The sequence below is a fragment of the Eschrichtius robustus genome, chromosome 13 (assembly GCF_028021215.1).
Source record: "Eschrichtius robustus isolate mEscRob2 chromosome 13, mEscRob2.pri, whole genome shotgun sequence".
In the NCBI taxonomy this organism is placed as follows: domain Eukaryota; kingdom Metazoa; phylum Chordata; class Mammalia; order Artiodactyla; family Eschrichtiidae; genus Eschrichtius; species Eschrichtius robustus.
Genome location: NC_090836.1, coordinates 27,671,112 through 27,693,638, shown reverse-complemented (window position 1 = coordinate 27,693,638; position 22,527 = coordinate 27,671,112). Strand labels below are relative to the sequence as shown.

Sequence of the window (22,527 nt, the reverse complement as noted above, 5' to 3'; positions counted from 1 at the left end):
AAACTACCACTGGCATTTTTCACAGAACTAGAACAAAAAATTTCACAATTTGTATGGCGACACAAAAGACCCCGAATAGCCAAAGCAATCTTGAGAACGAAAAATGGAGCTGGAGGAATCAGGCTCCCTGACTTCAGACGGTATTACAAAGCTACAGTAATCAAGACAGTTTGGTACTGGCACAAAAACAGAAATATAGATCAATGGAACAGGATAGAAAGCCCAGAGATAAACCCACACACATATGGTCACCTTATCTTCGATAAAGGAGGCAAGCATATACAGTGGAGAAAAGACAGCCTCTTCAATAAGTGGTGCTGGGAAAATTGCACAGGTATACGTAAAAGTATGAAATTAGAACACTCCCTGACACCATACACAAAAATAAACTCAAAATGGATTAAAGACCTAAGTGTAAGGCCAGACACTATCAAACTCTTAGAGGAAAACATAGGCAGAACACTCTATGACATACATCACAGCAAGATCCTTTTTGACCCAGCTCCCAGAGAAATGGAAATAAAAACACAAATAAACAAATGGGACCTAATGAAACTTAAGAGCTTTTCAACAGCAAAGGAAACCATAAACAAGACCAAAAGACAACCCTCAGAATGGGAGAAAATATTTGCAAATGAAGCAACTGACAAAGGATTAATCTCCAAGATATACAAGCAGCTCATGCAGCTGAATACCAAAAAAACAAACAACCCAATCCAAAAATGGGCAGAAGACCTAAATAGACATTTCTCCAAAGAAGATATACCAACAGACCAACAGACCAACAGACCAACAGAGAAATGCAAATCAAAACTACAATGAGGTATCATCTCACACCGGTCAGAATGGCCATCATCAAAAAATCTAGAAACAATAAATGCTGGAGAGGGTGTGGAGAAAAGGGAACACTCTTGCACTGTTGGTGGGAATGTAAATTGATACAGCCACTATGGAGAACAGTATGGAGGTTCCTTAAAAAACTAAAAATAGAACTACCATATGACCCAGCAATCCCACTACTGGGCATATACCCTGAGAAAACCATAATTCAAAAAGAGTCATGTACCAAAATGTTCATTGCAGCTCTATTTACAATAGCCAGGACATGGAAGCAACCTAAGTGTCCATCATCGGATGAATGGATAAAGAAGATGTGGCACATATATACAATGGAATATTACTCAGCCATAAAAAGAAATGAAATTGACTTATTTGTAGTGAGGTGGATGGACCTAGAGTCTGTCATACAGAGTGAAGTAAGTCAGAAAGAGAAAAACAAATACAGTATGCTAACACATATATATGGAATCTAAGAAAGAAAAAAAAAAAGGTCATGAAGAACCTAGTGGCAAGACGGGAATAAAGACACAGACCTACTAGAGAATGGACTTGAGGATATGGGGAGGGGGCGGGGTGAGATGTGACAGGGTGAGAGAGTGTCATGGACATATATACACTACCAAATGTAAAATAGATAGCTAGTGGGAAGCAGCCGCATAGCACAGGGAGATCAGCTCTGTACTTTGTGACCACCTAGAGGGGTGGGATAGGGAGGGTGGGAGGGAGGGAGATGCAAGAGGGAAGAGATATGGGAACATATGTGTATGTATAACTGATTCACTTTGTTATAAAGCAGAAACTAACACACCATTGTAAAGCAATTATACTCCAATCAAGATGTTTAAAAAAAAAAAAAAAAAGAAATATACTAACCAGGCGACAAGTGTGCCCTAGAATGGAACTGTATTTGTCCTTCAGGCTGTCCTTCCTCAGTGCTCCACCCCTACCTGCTCTGGGATCCATAATCACCAAGCAACATCCTGATCATGATTTTACTTCTATAGATACAGATACAAGGGCGAGAACCTGCAAACTAAAAAACACAAACAGGACTCCCCTGGTGGCGCAGTGGTTAGGAATCCGCCTGCCAATGCAGGGGACACGGGTTCGAGCCCTGGTCCGGGAGGATCCCATATGCCGCGGAGCAGCTAAGCCTGTGCGCCACAACTACGGAGCCTGTGCTCTGAGCCCGCGAGCCACAACTACTGAGGCCCGCACGCCTAGAGCCTGTGCTCTGCAGCGGGAGAGGCCACCGCAGTGAGAAGCCCTCAAACCACAACAAAGAGTAGCCCCCACTCGCGGCAACTGGAGAAAGCCCATGCGCAGCAGTGAAGACCCAACTCAACCAAAAATAAATAAATAAATAAATTTATTTTTAAAAATAATAACGATAAAATAAAATGAAATAAAATAAAATAAAAAACACAAACATCTAGTTGGCTTGGCAGTTACATTTTTTAAAAAAGTTTAGGCATTTATGAAAAATATATGTTTCTTATGACCTTGGTTACTGAGGGAATCATCTTTCAAAGCTGCCCTCCCCCTGGGCACATTGAAAATTGCATCTGTGAGACTTTAGGGTGATACCCAATGTTCTGTTGCTCATCAAGGTAACAACGTAGGAAGTCAGTTGGCTTTACCCATATCTTTGTATTCCACATGCAATACTCAACATTAGCTGTTTCTGCAACTCAAGTTCTGTGACCCTGGACAAGCTGCTTAATCTTTATGGACCTCAGATTCTTCTCTGACAGATCCTTCCAATCTCTAAATTATGTGAAAATAAACATTTAGCAATGTATAATAGGGATCTAAAAAATCTCTAATAGATTCCATCTGTTTGCCTTATGGAAATACATCTTTATGGAAATAAATCTGGGTTCAGGATCAGGAAATTGGCAAAAATTTTTAAAGAGCACAGGGTTTAAGCAGACAGGGAGGAAGGAAACAACTGCTTACAGGGGAAGTCAGTAACTCAACACCTTTATTACAATAGAACAATTACAGCCCCCACAGAGTAGGGGTTATTTGTAAAAATATGGAATTTTTCTAAGGATAAGGTATTGCTAGATACCCTCATACAACTCCATCAAGCCATTACTGGGCTTAAAGTGGCGACAACTGAATGAGAAAGGTATGAGTGTGTTACACAAAACTGTTCCAAGGACTTGCTGCTGCCTATATAGACCCATTGCCAATTTATAGAAAGTTTGCCTTTTTATTTGACAGAAGCATAGGAGCAGTTATAAAAACAGAAGAAGAAATATCTCAGAAGAAACTGATGATAATCAAATATATGGCACACTCACAGAAAGAAAAATCCTGCCAAATGCAACCACCTTTGAGCCATGGCTTTTGGGTGAGTTTACATCATTCATGTGCACACTGTATATAGGTGTCACACCCTGTAGCTCTACATCTAACACAGCAATGCAAAATTTTTACTGATGCACAAAATTAACTCATTCTAAGCGTTTCTTGAAACCATGGCAAAATGGAACTGTAGGAGAGGGCAAAAGAAGGCAATTTTTACTACATCTATTTTAAAAAGTCACATTTTTATGCAAACAGCTTCAATACCAGGGGCATGTGAACAAAGCAGCATCAGCAATGACAGCATCAACAGGTACTCCTTTCCTTCAAATCCCTAGTGTTCCATCGTCTCAGCACAAGGGCCAAATGGACCACCAGGGGCAAAAATAGTTAACAGCAAAAATGGATTATAAATCTGTATCCCAAAAGCAAAAAAGACTCAGTTTAGAAGTTAGACAGAATGTGGCAATAACAGGAAGAAAAACGTAATAATTTAACTGCTGTTTATGAGCTCTGTGGTCTACTTATTCAAATAGTTAAGTCAGGCAGCATTCCAGCATAATGTGTCAAAGAAGCAGAAAGACTTGACTGTTTGTACCGAACTAGTGGTGGGTTGACATGCTGTCTACTCAGACTGTTATGGATTTGAATCATTCCAGGCACTTTATTCAGAGTTTCCAATTTGTCATCTATATAATACTTTTATAAGAAATAACTCTAAATAATGGTTGCTTTACATATTTACAAACATAAAGCTAAACTTGCCATTTACTAAAATCTTAAGTTGTACTGAAGAACTGAAAAGCATCATGCCATCAAAGAGTTTGAAAAGTTGGAAGAAGGGTCACAAAGCACTGAAATCTAGCACCTCCCTCCACCCTCAGAGACAAGGACAGTGGGTGCTTCACAGCTGACCTGACATTCTCAACTTGTTACCACAAGACTGGGGACATGGTGGTGGGTCTCACCACTGACAATGTTTGTGAATGGAAGTGAACACATCACCATGAGCAATAAGAGATACCAGGTTCAAAAACCACACCCCCTCGAGGGAACTAACTTCATGGGACTCACTAGTAGGGATCACAGGTGCTTCAGGGACTGTCCCACTGCCCATTCCTCTTCACCAATTTCAGAAAGTGTAACCCTAAGCTTCTTGTCTTGTCAGTGGCTGATGGAACAAAGTTTTTCAACACATTCTGAACACCCCTGTGGCTTTATTCTTTATTACTCAGAAAAATCAGTCAAGAAACATATTAATAAACATATTTACAAGTGAAAACAAATGATTAAGTGCCTGCCAATACCTATAAAATACTGGGATACATTCTGACATAAATATCCACTTAAAAAAACACAATCTTATAACTTTAACTTAGTAACAATCAAAATAGTAAAGAAATTCACAAACACTTAGAGCACTTGAGAAGCGTACTGATTTGCCCAGCTCACCTCAACTGCTTGAGTAACCACATCCCATCCCAGGCACACAGATGCTCACACACTTCATACCCATTCACTCATAGGCTTTTTCAGGTTTCTAAGACACAAGGTAATAAAGGCAACATAAACAGCCTAATGTTCTTAAATTATCTCATTTCCTCCCAAAACTTATATTGCTTATGAACAATTGTTTTTATGGGTGAAAATTTCATCCAAATAATACAACATTCACTTAAAATTTTTTTACAGATGCTGCCAAGGAAATTTTCAGGCAGATACATACCTATTATTACTGGAAAAGATGCCTTTTTTAGAGCTAGTATGCACCTAATCTAATTTTGCATATTAAAAAACTTTACAATAATAAGAATAATATAATGTATTAATTAGACCAGTAAGCACAAAAGAAAGTAAGAATTTTAGCTACAATAAGTCAACTACAATAAATACCAAGAACCCACAATTAGCAGTCAGGCCTGAAAACCTGTTCTTGAAGTAAGAACATGAGTCCTTGACCAATACAAGGTTATCTAATTTTATATTATAATAATAATAAAAAAAAGAAAATCAAACAAGTAGGGCCTGTTGGCAATGACCTTTTCTAGCTCTCTGGGCAGCCACTGACCCACCGGCATGAATGTCCAAGATGACAGCAGAACAGCACAATTAGAGGAACTAAAGCTGCATTAGCAAATCCTCTCCTTGCAACCCCTTCCTATATCAAATAAAAATGGCAGACCCAGCTAGACTCACAGATCCCTGGCGCTACGGTTTAAATGATAGGAAAACTTACACAAAAGAAGTATCCAGAGTATAGACAGCACTCTTTTTGTTTTTCACTTTCATGTTTTAGGGCACAGTTTTGGGGAAGGGGATACAATGCTGCTTTACAAAGGACATAGAAGTCCCTTGTTTGAGCTACCAACCTCTTAGCCACACAGAAAAATGTCAGTCATCCATTTGTTAGCACCAAAATCTCCTTCTACTGCTTACAATATGCACCACACATTTTAAGGGGCTGTTCAAACAGAAAAACAAAGGCAGCCCTTGAAATAGAAGCGGATCTTCCTAGCTTTGCCCCTTCCTTTATCACTTATGCCTACATGCCTGCCGTTAAAGCACTGTCACATTGTTTCCACATGCTGAGGCCCTTGAAACTTGTGCAAAAGCATTGCAAAATAAAACTGCATAAACATCACATTACAAAACATGAGCTAGTAATAGTAGGTCAGTCATGTGGGCCAGAATAATGATTAATAAAATAATAACTTACAAATGTCCCTGACCTGAGACATTTTTTTACTTGAAGAAGACACTGAACACGTTGTGGTCATGGGTGTATTTCAAAAAGCATATTGGTACAAGTCACTCTGAGAAACCATTTAAAATGATTGTCTTTTTGCCACTTTTCAGTGGTCATAATACAATTTCAGAGGCATGAAAAATTTTTAAAGATTAAAGAATAATTCTTTCATTTTTCCAACATCAACATGTAATTGTATAGGTATAACTGAGCTGCTTAAAATCAATCAACAGAAGTGTGTAATGCTGGAGGCTCCTTCCAGAAAAGCTTATAGCTCCCTTTCCTTGGACCACATAGAGATAATGCCCCACACCAAATGTAGTACAAACTGGATACACAGTACTAGGATTACTTACCTTATAAAAGCTGAATTTATTCCTCTTGGTTAGAAGTCACAAATGGTTAAGAAGTAAAACTCCCTTCATTTGTTCTTCTAGTGAGCCAAATCTAGCCTCCCATTAACCCAGTCCATTGCAGATAATTTCACACAGCACACGCTCCCAGTTTCCAGCCCAGCAAGGATAATCACATTCCGGCGGGGAGTGAACAGATGGTGGATTCCATGGTAACCAGCCCTCCTAAGGCGATTGGTAGAAGTGTGTGACTACTGCTTATTGGGTAACAATCGCTGTCTTTGTGCTCCAGCCTTGCAAATCCTAAAGGAAGGAACGAACATATAGCCACTCACATGCGCAGGGGCTTGCCTAGCAGGTGTTTGGCTATTTAAACAAGGCAATACAGGCCAATTAAAAGCTGTCCTGTAAATCTACCCTTGGAGGTACAAAGTCCTAACATGTCAGATAGCGTCCACTGCTCATTCAGGGAGAAAGGTCACATGAGGCTTAACTTGACAAACAGAAAATGAAACTTGAAAGTTAACTTGAAAATGCAAGATAACGCATTCCAGAAATCTAAGCTGCATCAGTAAGTCCTTTTCTGATTTACAATCCACATCAGAAGTGAAACTGGTTTTGTATTTAGATTTTTTTAAAAAAATTTTCAAATTTGCAAAACTTAGTTTGAAAATAAAAGTTTTCAAAATCAATTGTCTTATAAATGTACATGTAATAATTTTTTAAAACTTATATAAATTCATTTTTACTGTTTTTGTTGATTTGGAAGGAGAGGAAGAGGCTACTAAACTTCAAATTTTCATTAGGGCCTTATGCATTCAATAGGATTGAAATCTCTTGGTTACATACTCTCTACTGGGTTTAATTTGTTTCTGCATCCATGAAAGTTAAATGCCAATTCAGCAGGAAAAGAGCTTTCCCCCAATCCGTGGTGCTCAAGGAATCAGAGAATACGTCCTTGGAAGAGCAAAATGGCTGAAAACCAAATATATACCACACCTAAACCAACTACTGGAAAAAATGCATAAATCTAAAACAGATAAACTCAAAATAAATCCATCAGAAATAATTTTTTTTTTTTTTAGAAATAAATTTTTTAAAGGCAAGGAAAAGAAATAATTAGGATAAGCTTAAAGCAAAAACTAAATAAAACAAAAATTGTGAGCTGTGACTAGACTTTTAGGTCTTAATTACCTCATTACTCTATGGTTACCCACTATCCTAAATTTAGGACTTATTTTCTTGGCATGAACAGAAATGAGACACAAATGTTGAAAGGAAAAAGACAAAATTATTATTTGCAAATGATATGATTCTATTGTAGAAAAAAAATTCAAAGAAATCAAGGATATTATTTATAATACCCAAAATTTAGTGATGTGGCCAAACATATCAATATAATTCCTTTATAAGGCAAAAACTATCAGAATACTGGTGAAATTTACTAACAAGGGCACACAACACTTGGGAATAATATTATCAAGAACTGTGTATGAACTATTTGGGGAACAAAGAAATGAACTCTTGTCAGAAGAAATAAAACTAAATGGAGAGAAATAATGCATTGCTAGATACAAAGATCCATTTTAAAGATGCCAATTACCAGATAGTCAGTCTTCTAGTAAATTTATATATATATATGTATATATGTGTGTGTATATATATAAAGTCTTCCAGTAAAATTTCCAACATACTTTAGGAAATAAATTTAACAAAGTGACTCTAAAGTTTATTTGGATTAAAAAAATGAAAATACCAATGAAAATTCTATGAGAGGAGTAATAATGGGTAAAATAACTGTACCAAGTTTTTTTAACATGTTAAAAATACTATAAATATACAGCTATCTCCCAAATTTATAACTCCAGGACAAATCTCTTTCCCCGTGAATTGCAGACTCTTACATCTAACTACTTACTGAACATCTCTGCCTGACTAATGTTTAATAAATATCTCGAACATAACATCCCAAAACTCAACTCCCAATTTCTCACCGAAACCTGCTCCTCCTGCATCCTTCCTTGTTTTTGGAAACAGCAACTCCACCATTCCAATCACTTGAGCTGAAAGCCTGAGAGCCCATCTTTGACTTTTCTCTTTCTTTGACATCTTCACATACAACCTGACAGCTCATGACATGGGCTATTTCTTCCAATATGGCCACTTCTAATATGGCCCCTCCACCACTTCCACCTGGTCTAGGCCATACCACCTCTCACCTGGATTCCTTAATAATTTCCTAATTAAACTCTCTGCTTCCACTTTGCCCTGTACAGGCTATAAAACCTAAGCGGATAATGAGAATTCTCTTCTCAAAACTGACTTTCCCCTTGCACTGAGGATGAAAGTTCCATTCTGTATGAGGGCTTAAAAAGCCCTTAATAACCTGCACCTCACCCCCATTAACTCACTTGATTCGTCTCCCACAACCCTCTCCTCCCTTCCGTGAGCTCTCCAGGCAGAGTCTGACGTTGTCTCTTCTCCTCAGCACCTTTTCAGTAACTTGGACAGTGACAGTGTTTACTACAGGCCAGAGTTCTCTGCACACATCTCCACTTACAAACCGAGAGCCCCTCAAAGCCAGGGACTGTGCCACTCTGATCTTTGCGCTCCTGATGCCAAGCAAAGGTCCTTATACACAGTGACTACTTGCTGAATCTGCTGAATGAATAACAGCTTGCTGAAGAATTTTTTATTCTAGGGCAAATTTAGAGGGAACTTAAGAATCTAATAATAGGTGAATGGTTATGCAAATAAGAATGCATTCAACTTGATAGAACATCATGCAGTTATTAAAAATATGGTCATGGGGCTTCCCTGGTGGCGCAATGGTTGGGGGTCCGCCTGCCAATGCGGGGGACACGGGTTCGGGCCCTGGTCCGGGAAGATCCCACATGCTGCGGAGCATCTAGGCCCGTGAGCCACAACTACTGAGCCCACGTGCCACATCTACTGAAGCCCGTGTGCTCTACAGCCCCTGCTCCACAACAAGAAAGGCCACCGCAATGGGAAGCCCGTGCACTGCAACGAAGAATAGCGCCCCCCAACTCGCTGCAACTACGGAAAGCCCGCACACAGCAACGAGGACCCAACACAGCCAAAAATAATAAATAAACTTATTAAAAAAAAAAAAAAATATGGTCATGGACTTCCCCGGTGGTCCAGTGGTTAAGACTCCGCTTTCCAGTGCAGGGGGAGTGGGTTTGATCCCTGGCCGGGGAACTAAGGTCCTACCTGCTGCAGGGTGCAGACAAAAAACTTTCAAAATAAAATAAAAATATGGTCACAAAGACTGTGTGGCATAAGGGAAATGTGAATGGTATAATAATAACAACGGGGACTTCCCTGCTGGTGCAGTGGTTAAGAATCCGCCTGCCAGTGCAGGGGACACGGGTTCGAGCCCTGGTGGGGGAAGATCCCACATGCCACGGAACAACTAAGCCCGTGCGCCACAACTACTGAGCCTGCGCTCTAGAGCTCGCAAGCCACAACTACTGAAGCCCGCGTGCCTAGAGCCTGTGCTCTGCAACAAGAGAAACCACCCCAGTGAGAAGTCTGCGCACCGCAATGAGGAGTAGCCCCTGCTCACCGCAACTAGAGAAAGCCTGCACGCAGCCAACGAAGACCCAACGCAGCCAAAAATAATAAATAATTTTAAAAAATAATAATAATAACAATGTTCTATTTACTGAGTCCCTAGTATGTGCTAGGAACTATAATAAGCACTTTACAAATATTTTATTTAAACCTCACAGAGATTATGAAGTAGGTATTACTATCCTCATTTTTTAGTTATGGAAACAGACTCAGAAACTAAGTTCTTTGCCCTACATCTAACTGCTGAGACTAGAACCTCATGGAAGACCAAAGCTTGGGTCTGATCATTAAGCCACACTACCTCCTGGAAGTAGAGGGAAAAAAATACATAACTGAGTACTCACTATGAACAACTACATAAAAAAGAAAAGATTCTTAGGAAGAAAAGTCTAAACCTCCGTGTCTCAAAATTATAAGAGCAGCTGTGAGGAAGAAATATTGGTGATGTTTTCCCTTCTCTGTTTTCCAAAATTTTTAATGTCATAAATGATAATTTTCTAAAAATAATATTTATTCTTCCTACACATATTTTTCAATGTTCACCCCACTATGTTCTTGGGTGGATCTACTAACTATCAAGACAATAAAAAAAACTAAAAAGAATCTGGCTTACAGTTTCTAGGAAATTGATTCTGTCAGAATTACTCAGAAAGACAAAAAAGGCAGATCTAAGAAAGGCAAATAAGTAGTAGTGTCCTCTTTAGCTCCAGGTTCACCTCTGGCTGTTCTAACATTGTCTCCACAACAGCACCTCAAGCCACACTACTCAGAATCTAATAATAGGGTCCCCAAACTTAAGCTGTAGGACACGTGTCAAATAGCCAATAATCCCCATAAAGGTTCTCGAGATAAAAAGGTGTTGGAAGCAGAGACGCCTGATAATTTATCTTCTTCAAATACTGGGCAGTCCGCAGTGTTGCCTAGAACTTGTTACAAGTAGCCACTGTGCCAGCTGAGCAGTGATCAAATAACCTTGGGAGTATTGTTCTGTCTCCCTTCACTATTGAATCTATACCTAGGCACATATTTTTGGAATGTTTTTAAGCCCTTAGCTTTTGCAAAGCTCAATGATAGAAAGACTCCCTAATTAGAAATTCAGAAACCTGGACTCTAGTCCCTGCTTAACCACTGGTATGATATGGCAAGCCATTGCCCTCTCTGGTCCTGTGCACTTCAGTCACAGAATGAGAGAACTAGGTTAGATCATCTTCAAAGATCTCTTCTAAACTAATGAGAATGAATGTTGGAGGAAGGAGGATCCCTCCTCATTCTTACTGGTTTCAGCAGAAAAGGAGAAAGGGGCTAGAGCAGCAAGGACAAGAACAAATATTTATTTGTTTTCCAAAATGAAATGGCATACTAAAAATTTCTGGGTACAACCCTTAGGTGTGGTATGACTGAAAGGTCTGAGCAGGAGGTATTACTAAAGTACCAGGTAAGATGGCAATTGTACCCACAACAAAGATGCCCCGTGCAGGTGCACTTCGAGTAACATTACCACCAGCTCAGTTCTCGCCACATTCTCTTTTTCTTGCTGAAACTCCTTCTTGACAAATAGTTCATATTATGAAGTGAGTGGATACTGTTAGGGTTTTGTCTGTGAATATGAAACAGACTCAAGTTACTTATCCTAATTGGAGATAAATTTATCATGTAAGCCTAAGAAGCACCAGGTTAAACAACAGAGTTAACCAGTCACAGACACTGAAACACAAAATGCAACGTCTGTAAAGAGGTGACATTTTCTTAGATATTTTCAGTGTGTACCAAGAATTTTGTATTTTTGCTTAACATTCTATGTAAGATTTTTTTTTATTTGACTGTTTTGCAATTAGTTCTATTAGTTCTATGAAGATGATTTAGAGCAAAATTATATTTGCAAGGTACGAAGTACCTGACAAGCAAAAGAAAACATTGAAATAAATGGACCTTCTCTGCCCAGTTTGCAAGGTGTTAATGATGGAGTAACAAATTCCCTGGCGGCCCAGTGGTTAGGACTTGGCGCTTTCACTGCTGTGGCCTGGACTCAATCCCGGGTGGGGAACTAATATCCCTTAAGCCACGCGGTGCGGCCAAAAACAAAAAACAAACAAAAACAAAAACAAAAAACAATGATGGAGTAAAAAGTCTAGCCTGATTTGATGGAAGCATTTCTTTTTTAAAGGAAACAATGTAAATATTTTAATAAAAACAATCCCACAGCATTTATTGTCATCTGGTAACAACATAAAGGTGAGCAAAACAATATGAATAAATGCTTTAGAACTACACTTCTAACAAAGGACACCTAAAAAAACTGTATTGCCTTCTCAACAATTTCTCACTTCATTGATCATTTCTAGTTGGAGACAGTCTGGAGCAGAGTAATGTTATCTCCTTTAAGCATGATCTGACCTAGTTGTTTTCTTGACTTTGTTTTAGAATGAATCTCTTCTGCATCATCTAATATGAGGTTCATATACTCATCAAAACCAATGATACAGCCCTCTATCCGCATATTCACTTACTCATAAAGCCACACCTGAATCCGAGATCTATTTTGCAAGTATCTGAAGATGAGATTGATTGGCTGCACCATCACCTTCTGCACCTTCTGGCCCTGGCCCCGGTACGCCATGGTGGAAGCTCAAAAAGACCACACTATCCGGCACACTACCTCAAAAAGCAACTTCCGGAATCGGAAGCATTTTTTTTAATTGCCCATCATTCCTCTGATATGGTTAGCATATCAGAGAAGTACTTTCCTTTCCCAGCTACCACACTGCAAAGAAAACAAGTATTGAAGATAAGTCTATGTCAGAGGGTCTCAGAGTGCTAGACCTTTTTTGTCAAAGTCCAACCATTGGGACTCTAACCCAGTTCTACCAATGCCCCAGGGATATTTTTTTATTAAAATCATAAGGATAATATATCTTAGTCAAATGAGAATAATGGGATCCAATTCTTCACATCATGAGATTATTGCTATCTTCATTAGGGTAATATTCCCTCTCTTCCCATATATTTAATGTTGACTCTAAAACAGAGGCTGGAGGTAAGTATACAAATATCTGGGTCCTAGTCTGTTGCCTTCCCCATCTTCATTCTTATCCACATTCTTTTAAGAAGTGATGCATCTAAATCGGAATCTAGATGTTTTAATTCTTTTTTCTTTGTCTAAGAAACTTTCTGAAATATATGAAAGTGAAGACTCTCTTTGGGGAGTACATATATATAACATAATATATATTTATGTTAATACATTAATTATATTAGTAACTATATTTTTACAAATATTTGTGACAAGTGGAAAAAGGATTCAGAACAAAGAATGTTCTATAAACAAGACTTACTGGGGATCTACAATTTGCAAAGTTCCAACGTAAACTCTACAGACAGAAAAAGGAGACACTGGTTCCTTTCTCTTGATGAGTTTTTAATATGTTCCCACAACAAAGACTTTCACCTCTTTGAGAGGTGAGAGGTGGAAATGCGTTAACAACTGTTATAGATGTCTAGTACTAGGTAAGTGAAAAAGATATACCACACAAACATCATTCTGTAAAAATTATCAAAATATCAACATTTTGAACCTTCTTTTTTATACTTTAGGTGCTGAGATCAGGCCACTATGAAAATTATGTCAATCCCAGTTTTGTGCTCATAAAATCCAACGCTGAACAGTTAATCCTCACAACTCAAAAAATATCCTGAAGGACCAAAGCATACAAACATCTATTGCTCTAGATCAAAGCTATGCAAAAACTGTTTAGCGTAAGTTCTACAGGGTTTCCTTTGGGAACGAAAGCAAATTCAGCAAAAACCGAATGATCAACTGAACCCTTATTGTTGAAACCTAGGGATTTATGGGCATGCCTCTGAGATAGTGCAGGTTTGGTTCCAGACCACCGCAATAAAGCAAATATTGCAATAAAGCAAGTCACGTGAATTTTTTGGTTTCCCAATGTATATAAATGTTATGGTTACACTATAGTGTAGTCTGTTCAGTGTGCAATAGCATTATGTCTTAAAAAAACAATGTACATACCTTAATTAAAAAATACTTTATTGTTAAAAACTGTTAACCATCATCTGACAACGCAGGGTTGCCACAAACCTTCAGTTTGTAAAAAATGCAATATCTGCAAAACTCAATAAAGTGAAGCACAAGACAACAAGGTATGCCTGTATTTATGGTCTCTCATCTGAGCTCATAAAATCTATTCTTTCTAACCTAACTTTACCTTTTTATCCCAAATCCAACCCCAGAAAGAGGAAAGTAGTCTAGTTTTGTGGGCAAGGGTCCTTTGAGACTAGGACTAAGGTGTATCCAACTGTGAACATTTGAGGCTGTGTGTGTGGCAGAGCTATGTATGCGGGATGAGTGGTGTGTGTGTATATATGAGGGTGCACAGGTGGGTGAGAAGGGTGTGTGTGCAGGGGGATTTGGGAAAGCTTCTTAATTTGCCTTATGAATTATATCTAAACACCCTGGATTTTCTTTGGGGGTAACCAGAGGATAACCACTTGAATATGGGGCAAATCATGGTCAGTTAATGCTGCGAATACAGATTCCCAAACTCTGGGCAAGATAGGGTATACTTAGAAAATTCTTGCCCCACAACTTATCAGTGGGGAATGACTTCTCAGTTACAACTTCTGAGTTTTGAAGCTTTCATCTAAGAAACAGGTAGATGAATATTTGGTACCTCCCTCTCAAGAAGATCAGTTAGAGCACATAGGTGAACCGCCTTTGAATATCTAGAAAACCATATAGTTGTAAGAAGTTTTAAACATGTTTAAAGGGGCAGGGGGAAGGGAGACACAACTGTCTACTCTGAGACAAGAATAGCAAAGGATGACTTCCTGTTACGGGGAAAAAAAAATCCTTAAGTCTCTTTCAAACTCCCCCTCCCCCAAAACCCAAAATATCAATAAAACAAAAAAGTTCTTTCTTGGCTCCATTTACATTCTTGTCAAGCTATCTAATCTCATCCCTTTTCTTGTTTACAGTTCTCAAAAAGTGGGAACTCCAAGGTCACTGCCTCCACTTTCTCACCAGTTAGTTGCTCCTTAGCCTACCGGTCTAACATGCACCTGATCCTGCTCCCACCAAGGCCAGTGGGACGTTGCAATCAGCAAACCCACAGGTCACCATTCAGTTCTTGAACCCCTGTACTTCTCTGGGAGCACCCGGCAGTGCTGACCTCGTTCTCCTTCTTGACATTCTTTCCTCCTGGGCCCCCTCACAACCAACTCTCCTGGTTCCCTAGGACTCTCTCCAGTAACTCCTTTCTTCTTTGCTTTAATCAGCAACTCTTTCTCCACCTTCTCCCTCCTCCACACATCCAATCAATCAGGTCTGTTCGATAAATGTTCACTGAATAAACATTCATAAAACATCACCAGTAAATGTGTTTAGATATTATACAGCAATTAGTTGGCCAAATATGAAGTTATTAGTTCAAACATGGAACCCCACTGACTGAATAGAAGCCTTTGATCTTTATAAATAAGAAAAAAAGCCAAATAATATCTTACTGAGTGTATGGTTGGAGGTGGGTAAAAGTAAAGACCTTCCCTTCCCTCATAAGCTGAACAGTTGTGTAGGAATTTAAATACTTACTTCCCTGCCAAGTTCTTACTGCCAAACCTCATTCCTGCCTCAAGTCCCTTGCACTTGCAGTTCCCTCTGCCTAGAACGTTTCATCTAGATTTTCCTCTTGCTTCCGTAACACAATTCATGCAAATCTGCACTTCGATGCCACTTTCTCAGGTAGGTCTTTCCTTCCTCACAACCCCATCTCTGTCCCTTTCTATCGATCCTAGTACCTTGGTCTTTGTTATTTAATAGCACTTATCACTGCCCAACTTTATATTAAATGTTTCTTTTTCACTCTTTTTACTTTTGGCTCCCACCCTATTTTTTAATGGACAAAAGCTTCGATTGGGAACCTCACAAAAGGTCTCCAATAAGCATATAAAAAATCATTAATCAGAGATGTGCAAATTAAAATCACAAAATGATACCACTAGATACCTGCCACATGGCTAAAATTTTTTTAGACAAACAAAGTATTGGCTAGGAAGGGGAACTAGAATATTCATACCCTAAAACCACTATGGAAAACCTTTAGGCAACGTCTCCTAAAGCTGAACATACGCATACGCAATAATTCCACTAAAAGATGTACAGTAATGTTCATAGAACCTTTCATTACATAATAATTGATGTTCATCAACAGCAAAATGGAAATAAAATACTATTCACACACACAAAAAATTGCTGTACAGTGTGTGTAATGGATAGGTTACAATCTTTGGAAACAGATGATCTTGGACTTGAATTCCAGTTCTGCTATTTACCATGTAATACTGAATATGTAGATATGGGTATATAACCTCATTGAGTCTGCTTTCTCCACCTGAAAAATATGGTCATATCACCTATCTTACAAGATTATTCTAAGGATTAGAAATAATGTGCATATAACACAAAGCACCGTGTCTAATAGGTACTCAGTAAACAATAAGACTAGGATTTAGGAGATATAACTTATATCACTCAGTATCAATTACCAATACTTTTTATACATAAACTTTCTTCCTGTAAAATAAAGATAATGTTTCACCTGCCCTGACAAACATATCTGCAGCATTTCTGAGTTACCAACACAGTCATCATTGAGACTATACAAGAACCAGGTCATAGCATTTTATTATTCAGCTACTTTACGGACCCCATGTGCAACTGCAGCTGTTGGTCCTAATGCCAGAGGAGCAAATGAGTTGGAAAGATGAAAACAAATGGGCAGGAGAAATGCCAAGAAGTGTGTAAACGGCTGGACAGGAGTCCAATTGGTTCAGTGACAAAGCTGATCCTGAGAACACTGTGTGCACTGTATGCACGCTCTGAAGAAGCATACGCAGGTTGAGATGCCTAAAAAACAACGGGGGCAAAAAAAAACCCCTTGAACTACTGTGGTTTTCAGCCTAATTCTGAGTCTCCTTTGGTCTTATAAATAAGTCTATTCATACTTGTCATTAGAGAATAAAACCTACAGGTCCTATAATAAATCCTACTTCGACTTCTTTTTAATATAAAATATGTATGTATACATATAATCGGCGTTTAATAGCAACCAGATCCTAAATTTTAAAGTTACAATAAAAATTAGGAGAAATGACTATTTCTAAGTATAATACATGTTCAATAAAATTTTACTCATTTATAAAGAAAAGTCGGGTAGTAACTTATATTACCATCGAAACTAGTGAGGAGGACGCAGAGCAGGGCAAAGAAAAAATAAATCCCCTAAAATCCTGAAATCAAATTTTCCAACCCAAAGTAATTACTTGAAGAATAAGACTCCAAACTTCCATATTTTGATTGTATATTCACATTACTCTAGCTATTTGTGTTCTATTAAAATTTATCATCATGCCTATAAAGTTTTAAATGCAAGACACATTTAAGAATTTATAAGTAACTCAAAGTACTCTAAACTCAGTTCCATTCATTCCACAAGGTAGGTCAGTACTCCACGTTGGTGCAAGTCTGTGACATAGGGGCCTCTATACAATGGGAACGAAGAACAACAAGCTTTTTCTTTCTTTTGTGGCTGAACTATTGGGAGAATCTGAGGCCATTTCTAACCTAGTGAAACAAAGAAAAACCAAAGGCTTTGGCTAAAGTCTTGTGAATCTGTGTTATTCCCAGCACCAGTATTTTCATAGCCCACACCTGTATGCATAGATCTAGTTTTCCATTCACATGAGGCTTGTGGCATAGAAGAACCTGCCTCAGTTAGGGAAGTTCTCTTTCAATGTTCCTCAGTGATCACCTATTTGCAAATATTCTATAGATCCCACTCCAGTTTTTCTCTATGAAGAAAGCAATGTCATCTACATTTGAAAAATAGTTAGCACATAGGCTCCCTGCCACACAGAAGTAAAAGTTTTTAAAATGTGTGATTCGTAAGTTTAAACAAACATGGAACCTAACACGTTTGTTTAAAATCCTAATTCAATGTCCTTAAAATTCTAAGGTATAGCTATTATTAATATCTTAAATCAAGAATACAAACACAATGGGACTTTTCCCCCCCCCAAGGCACCTTGCAAAGACAGTCTTTAAAAAATGGTGGTGTTCTCTCAGTTATTTATAATCCAAAATCTTGAAAGATGTTAAATATCTAACAATGGAGGACATATTAACTAAATTCAAGTACTACTTTTTAACAGAATATCATACAGCTATTGAATTTTTACTAAGAAATTTTGTAATGTGAAACATCTAATGTTATGTGGGAAGGGGAAAGCATGATTTTAAAAATCCATGTAAATTACGACCTCAGCTTTGCCGAACAACAGATACAAAGAGGAAAAACACATCAAAATGTTATCAGTAGTTACACCTAAATTTTTATTTTCTTTCTCCTTACTACAAATCAAAAATATCTGTTTAAAAATGTTTCTCTGAACAAAACATTCATCTAACGCTGTTTTTCAGTTAAATAGAAAAAGACCATGAGAACATTAAAGCTACAACGCTAGGAGGATCTAGGCAAGTCAACTGACTTCAGAGTCCAATAAATCATATGTAATTTCAAGAAATCCTTAACCTTGTGCATTACCAGTGTACCTTGCTGATGTTTTAGAAGTAGAGGGAATCTTATCCCCAAATAACTGATGAATGAGAGAATATTAAGTGCACAAATAAGTTCTAAGAAACTTGAAGTGTAGCTTTTACATATTAGAAACAGAAGGAAGGAGGAGAAATAGAAACTAGAAATAGAAGGAATGAGGTTATAATAAAAAGGCTCAGCTAAGAAAGGTCAACAGTGATTGCACTTAAAGCACAGTTCACTTTCACTGCTCTCAGGGAACACTGCTATGCTATGAATCCACAGGAAGAAATGCCATTACCTCAAGTAATCGTACTTGGGCCATGAAAATAAGAAAAAGTGTACCTTTGTGCTAAAATCACAGCATGAAACCATTCTAGACAAGAGCCAGGATAATTTTTCAATAATGATACAAATTACTTATAATTTAGTAGTAAACAAAGAGACAAATACCAGTTACTTCATCTACTCATATACTTCGCATACTCAAAAATTTCAAATGTTTTTAACCTAAGATATTTCAAAAATGGAAACTGCAAAAACAACAATACTCACAGCCCCCCATAAAGGATTCCTTTCAAACAACATCCAGCAGTGCCTTTTATTCTTCTGATTAATCATACTTATTTCCTGCTTGTGGAGGAATTCGTTGGATATACAACTTGTGGGTAAAATCTATAGGCATTCTGTATTTAGACACCAAACAGGCACACGTCTTCTGTTCAACATGGTAAAGAACTAACTAAGGGGAAGTGCACAGCTATGTTTCATAACTCCTCTTCTAGCACTGATGCAGCCTCAAAGAACTACGCAAGTAACGAATTTCAAAATTCCACGAAGGTATTTCAAAATGTAGTGAGAGAACTCTAGAATACTGTGGTAAAATGGGAAGGATGGGGCCAACTACCTGTGATTTTATTGTAGTTATAGTCTTTAAATTTACAACAAACTATCCTTTAAAACTAGGTCATAAAGAATCTTAGCATATTTTTTCATGGTCATAAGTCATAAGAAATGTTGAATAGCAAAACCATATCCATCTCCCCCCAAGCAAAGGGACCTTCTATTTCCTTCCCAGGTTACTAGCAATCCCAAATGACTTCTTTAAAAAAAATAAAAATCAGGATTTTAAAGGAGAGGCACCAATGAGCAAATTTCAACCCAAATTGTAATTTCCCTTTCATGTGATATTTAAATGGCGTAGTCAGAATCAAACTATAATATCTAGACTCAGTACAACTGTGCAACAGTACTTCTTCAAATTATTGTGTTTCTGAAAGAATAACAAACTGAAAATAGTGTATTACCTTAAAGTACTTGACAGTACTTGAGGAAATTTTGACAGGTAGAATAAAATAAGCATTAATGTAGCTTATGAACCCGGAAGTGGAAACATGGAGAAAACTACTTGGAGAAACACATGCTAAAATCACAAAGCCTTAGAAATTTAGAAATCCTCCCTTTGTATGGACAAGAAAACTGAGGCCAGGAGTGTTAAGGTAGGATAGATACAGACATACTGATATTAGGGAGGCAAGATATATACATTTCAGATATTCTGACAGATTTTTTTCAGTTCAATTTCCATAGCATTATATTTCTAAATTAGCTGTTTCTTAAACGTGCTGTCATCCAGTATACTACTTTCACAGGGTGGTGGTCTTGAGAGCTACTAACTGGCCTGTAACAATCACTTACGATCAATGAATATTGTTATTATAAGCTTTGAAAGCTTATCTCTATGAAATGAAAGGTATAGTAATGAGACATGGCATGTTCATACAGTGTGAGGTATCCAACCGAGGGCTAACGCTTTCCAAACTTCACCAACCCAAGCCAGCATCCCCACCCAGATCAGCTGAGGGCTGAGAGTGTCCTCTGCAGAGTCAGGGTAGGTTTTGCACAGGAAGTGTTGGTGTATGTGCTCAGGCATGAGTGATGAAGTCAAATGAGGACGTCAGCATTTTTGGTTCCTTCTCTCTAGTTGAGAGGAACTTCAAACTGACCACATGCCAGTGAACGACTGGCTGAAACTGGAACTGTTCTGCTCTGCTACAGTGTACCAGGGCTGGAAGGATCCAAATAAGTATGTTGGCTCTGGTGCTTGACCTCTTTTTCAATGTTTTTGCAGTTTAGCAGGCAAAGAAAAAGAAAATTCATATGGAATATTTTCTGATAATTTGACATTGTACATTGTAGATTTTTAATATATCTTTATAATTAACTAAACCCTTTCACTGTTCATTCAGATATTATGTGAATATAGCTGTAGAAACATGTTACAGGTATTGCACTGAAATAAAATTTCATAAATGTGTGCTTTTATTTTTCTTAGTTTTCTGCTTATACTTTGGTCTGCTAGATTTTACAAAAACAGATTTATCCCTCTTGGCTTTAAATCAAGTGATTTTGATCAATTTAGTCACACATTAAGAACAGCTTTAGGAACCACAATATCAACCAATTTGTTATAAAGCCAAAAAAAACCATTATTATGTGGCTAAAAATAAATCTTCATAGAAGAAGAGTAAACAAAGCTATTTGTTTGCTCCTAACACCACCGTCATTCCATTCCATGTCTTGATAAAATTAATATTATCATCAGTAATTACAGCTCTGTATTATTATATAGCCTTCTCATAACAATCCTAACAAAAAGGTGTTAATTAGCCCCATTGTATAGATGGCAAAACTGAGAACTAAAGTTAAATAACTTAGACAGTAACTGGCAGAGCTGCAATTCAAACCCTGGACTTTTTAACTTCAAAACCTGATCTCTAAAATGCAAACTGCCTGCCATTCTCCCAAAGTTTTCCCAAAATTACTAACCTGTGAAAGGATAAGAAAAACTTTTACCCTATGTCTGAGTTTTCTTGACTTTAACCCCCAAACTCAAATACTAAAACTGTTCATGCCTGCTAAAGCAAACTTCCTCTTTCTACTTCATGTGACTCTTGCCATAACTAAATTCCTCAAAACTCTGTATTTAATCTACTTGTAAGTGAAGAGTTTTATATATAGCCTAAAACATTAGAATAATTTTAGAATAACTTATCCTATAGTTCACCAGAGCAATAGTCAGTTTTATCTTAATTTGCTTGTTATAGTTATGAGAATGAGAAGTCACTTCCCTCAAGGTCACTTTGAACCAGAAATAGAATTCTGGTTTAAGGTCTGGTCACTAAACCATGCTTCCTCTGCAATAGTAAGCTACTGTCATGCTGTCATTTACAGAATGCTTTGTAAGTGGAATCATACAGTATGTGACTTTTTGAGATTGGCTTTTTTCACTCAACCTAATGCCCTTGAGATCCATTCAAGTTCTTGTATGCATCAATAGTGTGTTCCTTTTTATTGCTGTGTTGAATTCCATAATGTGGATGTTCCACAGTTTAGCCATTCATGTTAATGAACATGAGGTTGTTCACATGTTTGGGCTATTACAAATAAAACTGCTATGAACATTTTTGCACAGGTTTTAGTGTGGATCTAAGTTTTCATTTCCCTGGGATAAATGCTCCAAAGTGCAAATGCTAGATTATATGATGAGTGTCCACAAGTGCTTATTTTCATTTGTCATCTGTATATCTTTTCTTGGTGAAATGTGTCTTCATGCTATTTGCCCATTTTCTAATTAGACTGTTTCAGTTGTTTCTGTTGAGTTTTGACAGTTCTTTATATATTTTAGATAAGAGTCCTTTGTCAAATATAGGGTTTCCAAATATTTTTCCAGTCTATAGCTTCTCTTTTCACCCTTTTAACAGGCAAAAGTTTTAAATTCTGATGAATTTTTTTTTGGCTGCATTGGGTCTTCGTTGCTGTGCGCAGGCTTTCTCTAGTTGCGGCGAGTGGGGACTACACTTCCTTGCAGCACATGGACTTCTCACTGTGGTGGCTTCTCTTGTTGCAGAACGCGGGCTTCAGTAGTCGCGGCATGCGGGCCCTAGAGCGCACGGGCTTCAGTAGTTGTGGCGCGCAGGCTCTAGGGCACGTGGGCTTCAGTAGTTGCGCTGCATGGGCTCAGTAGCTGTGGCGCGTGGGCTAAGCAGTTGTGGCTCGAGGGCTCTAGAGC

At 38.0% G+C, this 22,527-nt stretch overlaps 1 protein-coding gene and 1 pseudogene across 1 annotated transcript in view; both read right to left on the bottom strand.

Moving 5' to 3' along the window:
• FGD4 (FYVE, RhoGEF and PH domain containing 4) overlaps nt 1–22,527 on the bottom strand; it is a 210,687-nt gene that overhangs the window by 120,066 nt on the left and 68,094 nt on the right. The gene's annotated exons all lie outside the window — the stretch shown is intronic.
• LOC137775356 (small nuclear ribonucleoprotein E-like) lies at nt 12,188–12,521 on the bottom strand (annotated as a pseudogene).